The following is an 18,447-nucleotide window of genomic DNA, read 5'->3' as shown; positions in this document are numbered from 1 at the left end:
CGCTCAGGGGCATGGCTTGGTGCCACCCCCTCACTGGCGTTGTTGACAAGCAGTAGCCACTCCTTGTGGCGCACCCAGGTGGCATGCACCACGCGCTGTGGCCCATCATCTGAGGGCAGGTCAGTGGGCAGGCCATGCACGCCGAGTGCCGAGCAGGTGGCACACAACTTGCCCTTCAGCTGCTCGAGCATGGCCGCTGAACGCACCAGCAGCAGCACTGAGCTGGGCACCAGACGTGGGGCCAGCAGGCATGCCAAGCTCTGGCTGAAGCCCCATGACACGCCCATCACAATGCCTACCAGCCTCTCTGTCCATGACCGCACCAGGTTTACCTCAGCCATGGGCAGCAAAGCTTTGGATTGGCTGCAGGAACTTCCTGCAACCAATCTGAAGCCATGCCAGTATCACCGCCTGCCCAGAGCCAATCCAAAGCCGCGCTAACATCGCCGCCCTCCCAGGAGTTGTGCCAGCATCGCGGAAGTCAGTCCCCGTGCAGCGAGGCATCCACAGCATGCAGGGACTTGCCGAGTGGGTGGCAGGGTCTGTGGGCAGGATTTTAGAGCCTGGGGGCCACATCCAGACCCCGGGCCTTAGTTTGCCAACCCCTGTACTAGATAATAGCAAAATTTGCATTTGTTGCTTCATCAACTTTTGCCTCTGGCGTCAATCACTCACCACAAGATCTCTGGTTGAAGAAAGTTATTCTCAGGGGAACACACTGATTAGCACTTATTCATTCAAAAAGTATCTGCATGCTGGTTTTGCATGTGTGTGCACGTGCACAAACAAACACACACTTGCATGCATACATCTATGCTTCAAGAAGCTTAAAACAAAGAAAACAGAATGTATTTTAAAACTAAACAGTGCAAAAACAATTTCTTAACAGAAGAAGAGCACAAGAGCAAATGCAACTTAACAACAAGAAGAACATATCAGTTCTAAAAATATAGCAGAATTGCATTAACAACACCCAAAAGCAAAAGTAGCAAGGGAGCTTGACAATCCCTCTCCTGCAGCAACTTCTTATAAGGCTTCCACGGCACTATGATGTTGCACTAATACAATAGGAAAATGTTTGTGGCAAGGATAAACACTCACCAAAACCAGCAATCACAGACATGAATACAGGTAAATCCTATCGGATCAATCAAAGCTGAGGCTTCTGTCCAGAAGTTCTTCATATAAATGTAATGAATGCAAATTATTTTCTCTTCACAGCTTTTGCCTACAAACTACTTACAATTTTCTATTAGACCTGTGGATCATTGTGTATTTCCAAAGGACAAATCTCATTTTGATTTATGGCTATAAGTTCATTTGATAAAAGGTCCTCAGAGTTGTTTGGATCTTCTGAGCATTGTAAAACAAGAATATGCTATTATCATAACCATGAAACATATTTATTGTTAAGAACACTTACATGCCTAAACAAGACCCTCATTATTTTTAATTGCTCTGTTGACCTTCTGTACTTCACACACTCCAATGAAAGCATCTCCCAGTGACTCTTGTTCACACTGCTTTGACCGTGCTTGGATTTTCTTCCCAAAAACAACATTCAGTTTAGCATTGTTTAGCATTTCCCATTTGAACTTCACAAACATTTTAGATGGCATTCCTAAGGGCTGGATGTGGGAGCTGCACCTCTCCCCCTGGAGATAATATTACAAGATCACATAGTGCCATTTCTGCTCTCATTGCCTTTTCTCCATTGCAAGTCCCCTCATTTTCATCTAATTACATTCCCAATTCCTATGGGCTCTAAGCATTTCTCATAACCATAGCTTAACATTTTAAATAATTTGTCAGAAGGTTTAATGCAATACACCTTGGATGAAATTAACTTGGCAACTACTAGAGCATGATCTCTGAAAGTAGTGGATACCATACTATCTTCATTCCATTTCTCTCCCCCCCCCCCCTCCATTGTGTCACACACATACCACACCATGGATGCCTATATTCTTTCATAACACATTTTAAGTGCTCAATTTCTTGTTCTGCTCTACTGGATAAATTGTATGCTTATAGCCAGATAGGCAGCTGCCTTTCCAATTGTGTTTCGTTACTCTGCTCCTCACAAAGTCTGCTTCCACTGCTAACTGCCCCCACCTGCTTTAGTTTGGAATGAAAAACATCCATAAACAATAGCTCAATACGTATTGACTCTATTTTCTTTTAATGTGCAGTTGCTATTCGCTATTAAATTTTTTAAAAAATGAAAACAAACTCCTCCCATTGTGTTGTCGCAGGAATGTGCAGACAACTCTATGGATGTCTGCTCAGAAGTAAGTCCTAATGATGCATTCTGCCAATACATCATCTTGTTGCAGGGACGCCAACTATATGTTGTTGTGGGTACTCAGTACCCGTACTGCAGCGTCCCCAACACAGCTTCTGAGGTCTTGCGAGGCCTCAGAGATGCTTTCTGAGGGTTTGCAAGGTCTTGGAAGCTGACTTCCAGTGCCACTGGAAGTCAGGTTACAAGGCTGGCAGGGGTGGGGTGTGTGATGTCATGACATCACATGCACTGAGTACCAATGGAGCCCAAGTTGGCTCCCCTGTCATGCTTTCTGGGGGCTTGCAAGAGACTTCAGAGAAGTGTGACTAGCCCAAGGTCATCCAGTAGCTGCATGTGGAAGAGCGGGGAAGTGAACCCGGTTCACCAGATTATGAGTCCACAGCTCTTAACCACTACACCACGCTGGCTCCATGCTGAAAAATGGTGAGGGGTGCCGCGGGCAACACTGGCCTCTGTCCCTCTTTCCTTTCCTCTTTCCTCTGGTGCCCCCTCACATCTCTGCCTCCCACAGGCTTGCACAGCTGTTTGTTACAGCAGCCTTTGCTACAAGCTCCCCAGGCAAATGGTGCCTCTGGGGCTGGTCAGGGGGTGCTGGTTGCCAGGAGCTGAGGCGGCCCTTAAGTAAGAAAGCAAGTGGGTGAGGGAGCCCAGCCAACCAGTCCACCAGCCCTTGCTGTTGGGAATGGGTAGGCAAGTCCCAGGCCCCTGTGAGGCAGTATGAGAAGGCACCTCTCTTTGGGGCAGGGCGGGGGGGCAGCTCAGAGATCAGTGGCGGCAGCAGCAGTTGCCCAGAGGACTCCCAAGGAGAGGGGAGAGGAGAGGATGCTGAGAGATCACTCCACAAGGGAGACTGCCCGGTTCTGTGGGAAAGGGGTGACATAGCTTGGCTCCTGAAGCCCACAGTGGTGCCACAGAAAGAATATAGTTGGTCAAAGGAGTCGTGGAGGCAAAAAGCTTGAAAACTTCTGTTCTAGACCAATTGCTCATGACCTGCCCTATCAGTATAGCAGAAGAACTCGCATATGCTGCACTGTTTTTATGGGGTTATCCTACATTTTTGACAGTTGTTAAAATCAGTTGCCTGTACAGATTTTTTTTCACTCCGTCTCATTTTCTTCCACTGCTTCTTACCTGCACATCTGCTTAAGATGTTTTATGGGCATTTTTATATGCCTCGCTTAGATTTTTATTGGGCAGCAGGGGTTTTGCTATGCTTCACAGGCATTCTTGCTCCTTGCTACATTTTCCACCAAGTCCTGCTACTTCATGATCCACCTCCTGTGGTTTCTGAATCCTCTGGTCATATTTTTTATCCTAGGGTTGCTGGCTCAGTTCATTACTATGGAGATTTCTCATGGATACTTACCTCACAGCCATTGCCCCTGACTTTTTCACCTGGACATCTGTCTCTTGTCCTGGTCTTAGCTGTAGCTGTTTTGCCTCATTTAGTTGATGGACTCTTTGAAATCTGCTGACTTCAGCTTATTGTTTTCAGAGCAATGATGCCTGTAGTTGCATCTGTGCAGGTGCCTTAAGCATCTGCTTATTTTTCCATGCAAACCTTAGGACACTTGCACATTAATCACTGGCCTAGCATCATAGCCGCAAAAGCGTTTGTGTTTATAGACGGAGGACCTTGACTTTCACCAGGATTGTAAGTTTTGATTACTGTGAGGTATAGAATAGTCAACCAGACCTACAAACTATGGCCCCTGGAAGGCTGCCTTAGGGGCCATGTTGTTGTTATTTAGTCATTTAGTTGTGTCCGAATCTTCATGACCCCATGGACCAGAGCACTCCAGGCACTCCTGTCTTCCACTGCCTCCCGCAGTTTGGTTAGACTCATGTTTGTAGCTTTGAGAACACTGTCCAACCATCTCATCCTCTGTCGTCCCCTTCTTCTTGTGCCCTCAACCTTTCCCAATATCAGGGTCTTTTCCAGGGAGTCTTCTCTTCCCATGAGGTGGCCAAAGTATTGGAGCCTCAGCTTCACGATCTGTCCTTCCAGTGGGCACTCAGGGCTGATTTCCTTCAGAATGGATAGGTTTGCTCTTCTTGCAGTCCATGGGACTCTCAAGAGTCTCCTCCAGTATCGTAATTCAAAAGCATCCATTCTTTGGCGATCAGCCTTCTTTATGGTCCAGCTCTCACTTCCATACATCACTACTGGGAAAACCATGGCTTTAACTTTAACTTAGGGGCCATAGGATGCGTCAGATCACAATGGTCAGAGACAGAAAAGAAGAAAATCTGACCTTGGATTGCCTCTCCTCACACCATGGAAACTTGCCCTGCTGATGTTGAAAGTGTAACATAGTTAGGGAAGTACCATACAGGGAAGGACCAGGAGAAAGCTTTGCTCTAAAGGATGTAGCACCTTCTCAGTGTTCCAAATGGGAAGCAAATTATTAACAGGAAATATACAGAGGCAGATGAGACAGTTCCTCCCCTCCCCATCATTCTATTGCTCCCTGAAGGCTCTGCTTTTCATACCTATTCACTCAGTTTGATAATATCCTTCTGGAGCTCATCATCATCCATTTTTTGTTTGTTTAACCACCTTGAACAACTTTCATCAAAGAACATGGATACCTCACTGCTAGCTCTAGGTTATTTACAAACAAGCTTAAAAGAACAGATCCTAATATAATCGTTAGGAAACTCCACTATCTATATAACCTCCTCTTCTAACCAGGAACAGTTATTTTATATATGAAATTGTGAGTGATCACCCAGTTTGTTGTAATGTATTTTAATATCTACAAAATGCACCTCTCTTGACAGTTTGGTAGTATGCAGATTTATTTACTTTTTAACAGTCAGTTGACTCAAGAGAAATATGATTGATCAATTGAAAACCCTTTAACAGGGCAACAGTCTGAATTTTTACCTTCTTGCTACATTTTCATTTCAGCCCACAACCCACAGAAACCAGATGTGTTGGCTTTAGGCTGATTCATTCCCATTGGCTGCAACTCAAAAGTATACATCCCTCTATGTCAAGGCTGGAGGTTGGTGTTTTGCATCATGAGAATGATCTAATTTCAATGTTTTGACATTGAATTTTCTTTTTTCTTTTAAGCACTCTTTAAAGGCAGTAGAGAAAACTCTCCTCCCCTTTCTCTTTGTTAACTTGAAATAAAGGTCACTGGTGTTTCAACAGTGGCAAATTTTAGGTCAATAGGGACAGTAGCTGTGTGAACAAGGGCATGGACTGCATGAGCAAGGACTCTTTGTAGAGAAACAAGCTTTAAATATATACTGCTTTTCACAGTTATAAGAGTTGTCAGAAGCAAATAATTTTTTTTTGCTCCCTTGACTGGAGGTTCTCTGTATGTCAACAGAGGCATCCAGCGAGTCAACAAGGACCCATCTGAAGAAGCAAAGCACATACTAGAAGGGTCCTTTTCTATATATAATTTCCCCCTGGAGGCCAAGCATTCTTCAGAATAAAAGAAGCATAAATCTACAAACATATCCTCATGTACAAGTACCCTCCTGATTCTTGTGTCAGAGAAGCAACTAGCATGCATCTTAGATTACTTCTAGAGACCAAATATCATTTGTCGTCTACATCAGAAACTTCAATTATTATTTGAGGCCTCTGTCAGCTTGCAGCCAAAGCTAAAATTATACATTACCCAGGAGGCATGGTAGGTATCAAATGGACACATTTATATTGGGCTCCATGCCCCCGCGACAATACATGCAAGGGCCAATCACACCATTTGCTAAGATCTCATTGATGCTTCCCACACTAGCACAGCTGGTAACCAACAGAGGAGTAGTGCTGCATAGGAAGTGATCTGGTAAACCCCATGTCTTCCATGGCACACTCAAGAATAGAACTCATGGAAGTCTAACAAGAAGGCACTTGAACATAATCTCACTTAGGAGCCAACTCCTAGAGGCTGAAGTCCCTTTGGCCCCCCAGTAAAATATTTGAGGGGGTGCCCCCCACTTGATGAGCGTTGCCATTCAAATGAGGTGTGTGTATCACATCTTGTGATCAATTATGCGGGGTAGGGCCTACCTGACTCCCAACATTTTATTCAAGTTGGCACCTGTCAGGGCAGAGGAGGAGGACACTGGAGAGGGGGTGATGTCAGGGGCTGGGTGGAGGAGGAGTGGTGAATACTACCTCCCCATCCTGACCCTTCCAGGGAGGAGGAAGAAGAAGATAGTATAGAGGCAGATGAGGGGGAAAGTTGGGAAATAATGAGAGAGGAGGAGCAGGCAGAGTCGGAGCAGCAGCTGGCTGACACATTGTCACTAGAAAGCATTCCAGGCCCGCCATCTCCCAGAACCTGGCAAGCCTTAAAAGTAGGAGAGCAAAGAGCTCAAAAGACAAAGGGCACTTAGTGGCACCTATAGAGGAGTTGATGGTGATGGCAAATGAGGAAGTGGGAGAGAAAGGGGGTAGAGATTCACTCGGAATAACACCATTATCCAAGAGGCTGGGTTCTATGGCCTCTCTCTGTAAGAAGCTTTTCCATGTCTTTATACTTCCCTGGGCAACTAGCCGGAAGCTGCTGACAGCACCCCTGTAAGTTCATAAGATTTTTACTTATCACCAAAGACCAAGGAAACCATAATGCTGAAGACCAAATATTACCAGGAGATCTGCCATATAGAAGAGTGCTTGGCTGATCAAAAGGGTTTAAGTTTCCAGATGGTAGATTTCAGTTGAACATTAAGAGTGGGGAATTCAATAGAAAGAGCCATTCAACTTCAGACCATTCAACTTCAGACCATTCACTTCAGACTCTCTTTCAACCAGAGGATGGATAGTCATCAGATGGGACAGCTATGTGTTTCTTGCAATGAACATGTGGGAGAACTAAGTGTCTTACATGGCCCCATTGAACTCTATGGTGGCTCTACTGTATAGGCTTTCTAACTGTGAGACAAACCTCCTTGGCAATAGCAGAGGGTGGAGGTCCTATTCCAGATGGAACCTTCTTCCCCCTACCAGCTTAGTTTTGGAAACTCAGTCTCCAGTAAGGAAATGGAGAGAAACTAGGGCTATGTGGAATGAAGTTCCAAGAAGAGAAAGGAGGTGTTGCAGAGACTTCCCATTTCCTTCCTCCTTTTCCTCCCCCCCATCCAGTTGGGACATGGGGTTTCAACAACCATCTTTTATTAACTTTGAGAAGATTTTCTACCTCATGTCATTGTTCTACCTCATGAAGATGTTCTACCTCATGTCATGTCAAAGTGCTAATGTCATTGTGTGCACATTGTGTAACCAGCAAGGCTACAAGTAAATGTATGTGAGAACTGCAAGGTTCCTTATTGGAAACACCGTACTGCATTATAGATTTCTTCTGCTCAGACAGCAGATATCTCTCTTGGTATGACAACCTACAGAGAAGAGCTACAGAGAAGTCCTAAGGGTCCCATCCAAGATTCTTTGGCAAAATCATTAGTTCTCCTGGGGGTATCATTTTAGCTAAGATGCTGGAGGACTGAAACCCCATGAAGTTGCAGGATATAAATAATTCATCGTCCATATTTATTTTTCATTGCAAGTTCAGTCAAGTAGACATAGGCAGAGAATGGTTAAAAATTTCTGTTGGGTGATTTAATTGCATGGAGTCATTATGCAACCGAGCAGCATGATACTTAGATGCTCTTGCATGTCTAAATGGCAACTTCTACAGAATTATTTTGTTGACTGATTAAATGGCAGAAATTTGAATGTTAACTCCACTGGGATCCTATTAACACATTGCCAAATGTTGGAAGTATTTCTTCTTCCTGTACTTCTATTTCACAGGGAATCAGTTTAAATACTAGTACTCAATGATGAGACCAAGAAACAACAGGAAAAAAATATTTCTTTATGTACATAGCGCACCAGATCTCAGTCCAGATTTGTCAGCTAGCTGTGCACAACCAGTTGATAGGCAATGATCCCTCTAGCTAAGTACCTTCGTTCAACTATTGTATAATTTTATGGGTGAAGACCACAATCCCAAAGCCCTTTGAGCCCTGTAGACATGGGCTTGTTTATAAGCAATGATGTGTGGTGTAGTGGTTAAGAGCGGCAGTCACATAATCTGGGGAACCGGGTTCGTGTCTCCGCTCCTCCACATGCAGCTGCTGGGTGACCTTGGGCCAGTCACACTTCTGTGAAGTCTCTCAGCCCCACTCACCTCACAGAGTGTTTGTTGTGGGGGAGGAAGGGAAAGGAGGTTGTTAGCCGCTTTGAGACTCCTGAAGGGGAGTGAAAGGCGGGATATCAAATCCAAACTCCTCCTCCTCCTCTTCTTCTTCTTCTTCTTCTTCTTCTTCTTCTTCTTCTTCTTCTTCTTCTCTTTTGTAACAGAAGGATCTCATTGTAAAAATAAAGGAGTCAAGAATTCTGCTGTTCATAATGGATATTACTACAAGGGACTAGGGGTTGCAATTGTCTGATGGTGGTCAGGATATGGTTATGGAATTGCATCCCTGGCTAACAGTGAGCACACTGATAAATCTAGAAATTAATATATCAGCAATACATTTGGGGTGCTTGTTGGTGGTCTCCTGTTTGCAGTGTCTGAAAGACTACTATGGTTTAATTCTGCAACAGGAACTTTTGGGAGCCATCCTATGCACAAGAAGTTGCCATAAAGGAAGCTGATATAAATTAATCCAGCATCAAGTTACATCAGACCCAAACTGTGTTCCACAGTGAGGCTACTACTGGATGAGCTGACCTAAGCCTGGCAGAGGAAAAACAGGCCTTTAAATAGTGCTTGAGTTACAACACCATTTGTATTGGCATAATTTATGTTAGGCCACATGACCGAGTTGAATGGATTTAGAATTCAGCATAAGTCCCACCTACCCACTGACTGCAAGCATCTTCTCTTCTATTAAAATGAAACCGTTCTAGATCCAGCTGTTTCTGGACCTGGTTGGGCTCTCCTATAAAATCTATCTTGAAATTAAGCATGTCAGGTTTCCCCTCTGCTTTTCGGATGTGCTGAGTTAATTATGAACATCATTTGCATGCCTGCCTTTGGGAATGTTCCCTTCAGTTGTTTTGAATTATGAACATATTCTTTGCATGAAGCAGGCATCCTCAGCATGCCTATGCTGGAGATTCTGCTAACTTTCCCTTGGAGTATGAGAAGCAGCCATGAGTGCATGGTGCTGGTGGAGGAAGTCCCAGAGGAATGGGACCGCAGCCTTCAAGAAAATGTTTGCAGGAAGCCTGGACTGGCAGGCAAAGAGGATAAGGAATAAGCAGGAAAAGAAATGGCATGATTTTTTTGAGCTGTACAGACAAGGCAACCTGGGCCTAAGGTAGACAGGAAACTGCCTTCTGTTCAGTTGGACCATTTGTCTATCAAGCTGAGTGTTGTCTACACTGACAGTAGCTCTCTGGGGTTTTGAGCAAGGGATGATCCCAGAACCACCTGGAGATCCTATTGATGTGATCCTTTGTATGTGAATGTATGTTGCACTACTGCTCTGTGCTCCTTCCAAACCTCATTTTATGCACCCCACAGGATCCATACCTCTGGGGTATAGAAGCCTAATATTTCAAGAATATATGCATATTCAGAACAAAAAATAGGTCTAGCTGTGCACAGAGAGCTCATGTTTCTTCATTATGTGTGCCAAGCACAGAGCACTGCATTCAATAGGGACAAAAATGATTGCCTGTTTAACATCATTGTCAATAGTGGAATGATGCTGGGGCCCAATACGGCTCAAGATGTCATTTCTTCTGTGAGCTGGTAGAATCCAGAAACAGATGAATGTGACAATGCAGAAGGAGCGAAATCATACAGGGAGGTCATTTAGTTTGCTTTCCAATTAAAATGTGCAGCACATCCATTTTATTTAGCACAAGAAAGATAGCAAGCATCTTGTGATATACGTTCGTCACTCAGTATCACCATCAACTAGGTGCTTGTTAGAAAGGCCTTCTGCGAAAAGCAGGCTGAAAAATGTGGAAATTGTGTGTGTGTGTGTGTGTGTGTGTTGTAGGCTCGACAGAAGCACAATTTTCCTTAAATAATTCAGCAGGTTTATTATCTCACTGGAGGGTGTTTGTTCGTCTGAAATCCTGTGTAAACAGTTGTGGGGGAGAATTGCTCTATTATAAAGGAGGTTTAGGCTAAGTTCAGGCCCCATGGTGCCTACTATATGACAACCTCAGGAGCATACTGAGATACCAACAAATTCCCACTTCTGTGTCACTCCCTACCACTGCCATTGCATACCCTCCAACATTTCTCCAATGAAAATAAAAAAGGTAAAGGTAAAGGGACCCCTGGCAATTAGGTCCAGTCGTGAACGACTCTGGGGTTGCAGCACTCATCTCACTTTACTGGCCGAGAAAGCCAGTGTACAGCTTCCGGGTCATGTGGCCAGCATGACTAAGCCACTTCTGGTAACCAGAGCAGCGCATGGAAATGCCATTTAGCTTCCTGCTGGAGTGGTACCTGTTTATCTACTTGCACTTTGATGTGCTTTCGAACTGCTAGGTTGGCAAGAGCAGGGACCAAGCAACAGGAGCTCACTCCATTGCGGGGATTCGAACTGCCGACCTTCTGATCGGCAAGCCCTGGGCTCTTTGGTTTAGACCACAGCGCCACCCGCGTCCCTTTCCAATGAAAATAGGGACGTCCAATTCCATCATCATCATCATCATCATCATCATCATCATCATTATTTACCCTGCCCATCTGGGTTGCCCCAGTCACTCTGGGCAGCTTCCAACATATATAAAAACATAATAAAACATTTTAAAACTTCCCTATACAGGTCTTCTTAAAGTTGCATAGTTACTTATCTCCTTGGTTCGGGAGTCACATAACTCTATAACCTCCAACATTTCTATGATGAAATAGGAATGTCTTAAGGAAAAGCAGAAACTGGGATGGCTTCTGTAAATCCGGGAGTGTCCCTGGAAAATAGGGACACTTTAAAGGTTCTGCAGGTGGCTGTCATCGCCACAATTTTTCCTCTGCCTGAATGTTACCAGATTGTAAGTCCAGTGTCAGGTTCCTCCAACTGCTAGCGTTTGATAGAACCATAGACTTTCCAGAGTACAGTCACGGTCACATGACATACCCATTTCTTACATTCCTCAATGGGAGAACTGGTTCACTGCCAAGAGGGATTGATTGTTAAACCACTCTGGGGACTGTAGCTCTGTGAAGGGAAAAGTAGTCTTCTAAGTTTTTTTGTTTTAATGTGGAAAGAACCCCACTTCAGATTTAAAACCACAGTGAGTTGGGTTGGAACTGGTAGAGAAGGGTACATGAGGATCACATGTCTGGCTCAGTGGCCCTCCTACACTTTATTCCCCTGTATGTCCTTTGAACACCTGAACAGAGCTCTAGATTTATCAACACATACTGTATTTTTTGTTCTATAAGACTCACTTTTTCCCTCCTAAAAAGTAAGGGGAAATGTGTGTGCGTCTTATGGAGCGAATGCAGGCTGCGCAGCTATCCCAGAAGCCAGAACAGCAAGAGGGATTGCTGCTTTCACTGCGCGGCGATCCCTCTTGCTGTTCTGGCTTCTGAGATTCAGATTTTTTTTTCTTGTTTTCCTCCTCCAAAAACTAGGTGCATCTTGTGGTCTGGTGCGTCTTATAGAGTGAAAAATAATTGGTAATTGTATGCAGCCCAAAGAAGCAAACAGCCTTATAGAAGCATTTCTAGGGGGGGACGAGGACCTGTTTCCCACGCTAACGAGAAATGTTGAACTGCAGCTGAGAATTTGTTCTTTCCCTAAAAATGTAATAGTTGGGAAGAATTTGGTCATCTCAAATCATTATCTGGAGTGTAACTGCTACTGCAACATTAGCTGTCTTTGGTAAGACAAGCAATCAGATGTGAGAAGGAAAGGAGAGGCTTAGGGAGGGCTGTTGTCTCAAGGCATGTGATGATCATTTGGCAACTTTGCTGCTGCTAAACAGGTATGTGTTGGGCTAGTGTCAGGCGAGAGATCTCCTTGAAAACCAGATGAGCCTGATTGAAGGAAGTCAGACAAATAAATAGCTACAGGCACCTCCTTCATCCTGCCACAGCTTAGCTGCTGAACAGAATAAAGGACAAGGGCCTCAAATGAGAGACAAGAGCTTCTTTCATGTGCAGAACTTAACATGCTGTGGCATTCATTCTTTTATTGAAAATAATTCCTGATAACCTGAGGGCAATGATTATTTCAGATGTGAATAATTTTCAGAAACAAACTAGAGGAGGCAGTAAGTTTGCATGGAACATAAGTAGCCTCAGGAGTTAAATGACTGATGTCTCCGAAAATGAGATACACTAAAGAGGAATGACTGGGGGCATCTCAAACCCCAGAAGCCAACTCCAGTAATGCATTAAATGAGATATGCTATGGGCTTCTGAAACATGTTCTAATGGCTGAATGATTCTGCAAATGGTGCTGTTGTCTTCAAATAAGAAGATGCATTAATAATTAGGGTTTACCACATTCTAACATAGCCTAAATCAAATGCAAAGAGGTTATCCTATGGGATGGTGACTTCTTCTACAGAAGGACTTCACAACTTGTCATCTTCCAAGCTGAACAGAGCTTACACTGAGATCCAGCGTTGAGGGCGTTCTGGTGGTTCCCTCCCTGCGAGAAGTGAGGTTACATGTAACCAGTGAAACAAGGATTTATTAAATTCATAAACAGAAGGACTACCAAGCACTTGACAGGCCATCATATATGGACAATGGGTTGCATTTATCGTGGCCAGCTACACATAAATGCATATACAGTGGTACCTCGGGTTAAGTATTTAATTCGTTCCAGAGGTCCGTTCTTAACCTGAAAATGTTCTTAACCTGAAGCACCACTTTAGCTAATGGGGCCTCCCACTGCTGCCGCGCCGCAAGAGCACGATTTCTGTTCTGTTCTCATCCTTAACCCAAGGTACTATTTCTGGGTTATTCCTGAAGTGTATGTAACCTGAGGTACCACTGTGTCAATACAAGTATAGCTCCTCTTTATACTGGGACCACTAAGTATGTTCACATGCTCACTGAACTTGTCGAGGGACAATGCCTAAACTCTCTTCTTTTGATATCTCTCTCTGTTGGGATAGGTCTTGGACTTCATACTTGCTTGTTTCTTTGGTTATATGATTAATGAATGACTGCTCTAAGTTCCCAAGTTTTTATTTCCTACTTGGATGTTGTTGGTAGTCGGGTGCTGTAGAAATTCATTGATTAATAAATGACCTTCTAACACTGTCCGCTGCTCTGTGATTATCAACCATCTAGAGAAGGTTGTTTGAAATTACAAAGGAGAATCTATTTTCAAAATGCATGCCTAATGAACCTTTGGCCTTTACAAACAGAGCATCACATTTTAGAAGGGAGGAATACAAACCCTGATCTCCGCCTCCAGAAAGTTGCCAGTTCAAAATAAATACTGGACAACTAATTATCCAAAAGACCTTGACAAGTTGGCAGACGCTCAAAGAAATGAAACAAAATATGATGAGTCCAGATAGATTAGTTTGTGAGGAGTCATTAAAATACTTAATTATATGTAACATGGCTAAAGCATAATGAAAGATGGAGAAGATAATAATCTACAAGTACTTGGAGGTTATAGATACCAAGGAGACAAAGTTGCATGAAACATTAAAAAAGGACTGAATGTTAATATCATTTCAGCTCATTTCCACTTTGAAGGAAAGTTAGGGCAGCCTTGAAAATGAGTTGTAGGCTTATCTTTGTTTCTGCATAGCACCCTCTGCCATAAATCGGCAGAATAAATTGTTAAAATAGACTGCCTCACTCCAGGCTGCAGAGAGGGAACTTCTATGCTGACACCCGAAACACAATGGTACAGCCCACAAAAAGTGTTGCCACTTGAATCACTTGATTATATAAACTGGCTTTGCATTCAACAGAAGCAAGTGGAAAAGCTTTTCCTGGAATATACTACCAAACATCAGAAAAAGAACATCTTGGATACTAATGTATCCAATGTTGTTTGCTTGAGAAAGCACTTAAAAAGCAACTCTAAACTTGGACACTGAGCTTTGCTAAGGAAATTGCTGGTTTAAATCTTTCCTCTATCATTATCACAAATGGTGACTTCGGCCAACCCACTCTCAGGTAAGTTCCCATGTACAAGATGGGGATCCAAAATAGTGGGCTATTTTATAGTGACAATTTGTTCCTGAAATGATCAAGTTGTTTAACTGGATATCCTCAAAGATCTCAGATTCACACGCAAGAAAACTCAAATTTTGAGCCTTATAACACCTTTGAACTAAAAGCTGAGAAAGCTATGATGGAAAATCACAGGGTATGCATCAGCCTTGCTTGTTGAGAATTTACCCGAAGAAGAAGAAGAAGAAGAAGAAGAAGAAGAAGAAGAAGAAGAAGAAGAAGAAGAAGAAGAAGGCAGATGACAGATATTCAGAAGTTCAAAGAAGATGTACTGTGAGGAATGTGAAAATCAGACAGCTTGCCCAGATGTTGGGACCCAGAGGTGCTTCAATGGAATAACAAAGGAACTGTACAAGGACAAGAGAATCGAAACCAAATATCCATTATGTCCTGACAGCAAAACAGGCTGGTGTTGATCTGAACAATTTTTATTCAGTGAACATAATGAGATCAACAGAGGGGGGTAGCTATAAGAGGGGAAACTAACTTGAACTTCAACTGTAGCCCTTGAGTGACACCTCTGTGCCTGAAGAAAATATAGGCATGACTGTTGAATGCCTGGCCAGCATTCACTCAAGCCTATGGCGGGGGCACCCCCAAGGAACCGCTAGCCAATGGCTATGGAAGGTGGCTTAAAATTGCTTTACCCCAATAATCTCTCAGGAGTTAAATCAACCCTTGCTTACATTCTATCACTTGCCCCAACTAAATGTTAATGAGTAAAATTCAAAGGCAAGGACTCTCCACCCATCTCTACAGACTCCCAACAGTGTGAACTAGGCGAAAGAAGAAGATTCCCAATGCCAATCAGGGGTTCCCCCTCTTGTCAAAAATCCTGCCTAGAATCAGTTTTCTCTCAGGCAGATGTTTTTGCCATCTTCTGTTATCTGATATTTTTGAATTGCAGGGGAGCGAAGGTTGGTCAGCTGTGTGTTGTATAAAAAAAGGTAAAGGACCCCTGGATGGTTAAGTCCAGTAAAAGGCAACTATGGGGTTGCAGCGCTCGTCTCGCTTTCAGGCTAAGGGAGCTGGCGTTTGTCCACAGACAGCTTTCCGGGTCATGTGGCCAGCAATACTAAACCGCTACTGGCACACAGAGGACCATGACAAATGCCAGAGTGCACGGAAACACCATTTACCTTCCCAATGCAGTGGTACCTATTTATCTATTTGCACTGGTATGCTTTTGAACTGCTAGATTGCCAGGAGCTGGGACAGAGTGACGGGAGCTCACTCCATCATGGGGATTCGAACTGCCAGCCTTCCGATCAGTAAGCCCAAGAGGCTCAGTGGTTTACAGTGGGCAGTAGTCTGTTTCTTGCTGCTACTCATATCATTTATTTTGGACTTTTTCCACTTTCCTGATTCTTCATGACATACTGCAGAATACACTGTACAAGCTAGGGCATGTAACACAAGTGCAGTTCTACAGGACTGGAAGTATGAAATGCGCACACACACACACACACACACACACACACACAGTATTGGAGACAAAATGAAGTCTTCAGCAAGGAATGTAGCACCAAGGTTCTAAGGAAATGGATCCATAATTTATAAAATGAAAAACTGTTGCCACCAGCATCAGATGGTTTAATCTTAGGAACTGTGAATTGGCTTTCAGAAACTGACTGGAGGGAGAAAGCTGGCTGATAACTTGAAATTAGATCTATTATCAAGGCCTACGGTGTGACTTTAGCAAAAAAAACTGTCCAGAGTAAGTAGTAAAATTTCAAAATCAATATGTCATAAGACAAGCAGCCAGTGATGCTCGCTGGAGAGAGTGACAATGCAATCAGATTCTTATTTATTTCATGAAATGCAGCCTGTAATGAAAGAGCAGCTGCTTTTCACGCAAACTTAAAAACAAATAGGCAATAGCCACAGCAGGAGAAGAGGTACAGGACAATAGCACTCACTTTCAGAAAGGAAGATGAAAGTCTATGAAGCTTGGAGGGCTTATTTTCCTCTGGTTTTTCTTCTTTACAGCTTGTGCACATCCTTATTTTGAGTGTTTTCCAGAATTCAGTGCCATTCTGCAGATGAGGCTTTACCAGCACTGAGTATGGCTTACGTTTGCTTCAAAAATCTTGGCAACTCTGCTTCTCTTAATGCATAATAAAATGGCAATAGTCCTCAGAAATCATGTTTTTTTAAATTCTCTCCTCCTACTTATTACTGTGTCTTTGGCTCATCTTTCTTCCATAACGTTTCACATTTGTTCTTGTTGGGTCTCATCATTGTGCTTTCTGCATTTCTCTCTCTCTCTCTCTTTTCTTTTTGGCAAGGCTATTTAACTGCTTATTTAACTTATATGCAGAATTCACCATGTGAAACGCTGGGCTGCATGAATCCCAAGCCACAATGAAGATTGCTGGTAGAAATATCAACAACCTCAGATATGCAGATGACACAACTTTGATGGCAGAAAGTGAGGAGGAATTAAAGAACCTCTTAATGAGGGTGAAAGAGGAGAGTGCAAAATATGGTCTGAAGCTCAACACCAAAAAAACTAATATCATGGCCACTGGGCCCATCACGTCTTGGCAAATAGAAGGGGAAGAAATGGAGGCAGTGAGAGATTTTACTTTCTTGGGCTGCATGATCACTGCAGATGGTGACAGCAGTCATGAAATTAAAAGATGCCTGCTTCTTGGGAGAAAAGCAATGACAAACCTAGGCAGCATCTTAAAAAGCAGAGACATCACCTTGCCAACAAAGGCCCGTTTGGTTAAAGCTATGGTTTTCCCAATAGTGATGTATGGAAGTGAGAGCTGGACCATAAAGAAGGCTGATCTCCGAAGAATTGATGCTTTTGAATTATGGTGCTGGAGGAGACTCTTGAGACTCCCATGGACTGCAAGAAGATCAAACCTACCCATTCTTAAGGAAATCAGCCCTGAATGCTCACTGGAAGGACAGATCCTGAAGCTGAGGCTCCAATACTTTGGCCACCTCATGAGAAGAAAAAAGACCCTAATGTTGGGAAGGAGAAGGGGACGACAGAGGACGAGATGGTTGGATAGTGTTCTCGAAGCTACCAGCATAAATTTGACCAAACTGCGGGAGGCAGTGGAAGACAGGAGTGCCTGGCGTGCTCTGGTCCATGGGGTCACAAAGAGTCGGACACGACTAAATGACTAAACAAATTAAACTTTTGGCCTGTCCTCTACATGCTTTGCCATCCTTCCCTGTTTTATATCACCTGCAAATTTTATACACGCATCTGAGTCACCATTTCTAGACTGCTTTTTGAACTATATACAAGCTGTGACAGCAGAAAATACAAAATAAAATGTAATTACTTCATTTTGTAATTACTTCATATTTGATTAGAAATCATAAAATTATATATAAAATATATCAACTGGACTTCAAAACTTATACTTCCAGACCATTTTGGGGCCCAAGTCAAAGTGCTGGTACCCATCTATAAAATCCTCAATGGCTTGGGCCAAAGTTATCAGAAAGATCAGCACCTCCCATATGCACAAACACATTCCTAGAATTTCAAGTTTATCAGAGGCCCTTTTTCAGGTTCCCCAGTCTACAGTGGTGAAGAGGTGGTTACTCATAAGTGGGTCTTTTAAAATTACTGTATTTTTCGCCCTATAGGACACAATTTTTCCCCTCCAAAAATGAAGGGGGAATGTGTGTGCGTCCTATGGGGTGAATGCAGGCTTTCGGTGAAGCCTGGAGAGCAAGAGGGGTCGGTGTGCACTGACCCCTCTCGCTCTCCAGGCTTCAGGAAGCTATCCACGGGCTCGCGGGAGCCAGCGATGGGCTCCCACGGCTTGCAGAGAGCTGCCTGTTTGGGGGGTGGGGTAGAGGGAAGCTCGTGCGGGCCTCCCCCGCCCCAGCCCCACGCCTGGAAAAAAAAATAATTTTCCCCCTTTATTTCCCCCCCAAAACCTAGGTGCACCTTATGGGACGGTGTGTCCTATAGGGCGAAAAATACGGTATGTGTTTTGCCCTTGGTACAGGTAATTT

Source organism: Podarcis gaigeae (assembly GCF_964106915.1).
Source record: "Podarcis gaigeae genome assembly, chromosome: 4".
NCBI classification, from domain to species: Eukaryota; Metazoa; Chordata; class Lepidosauria; order Squamata; family Lacertidae; genus Podarcis; species Podarcis gaigeae.
This window is presented reverse-complemented; position numbering follows the sequence as displayed.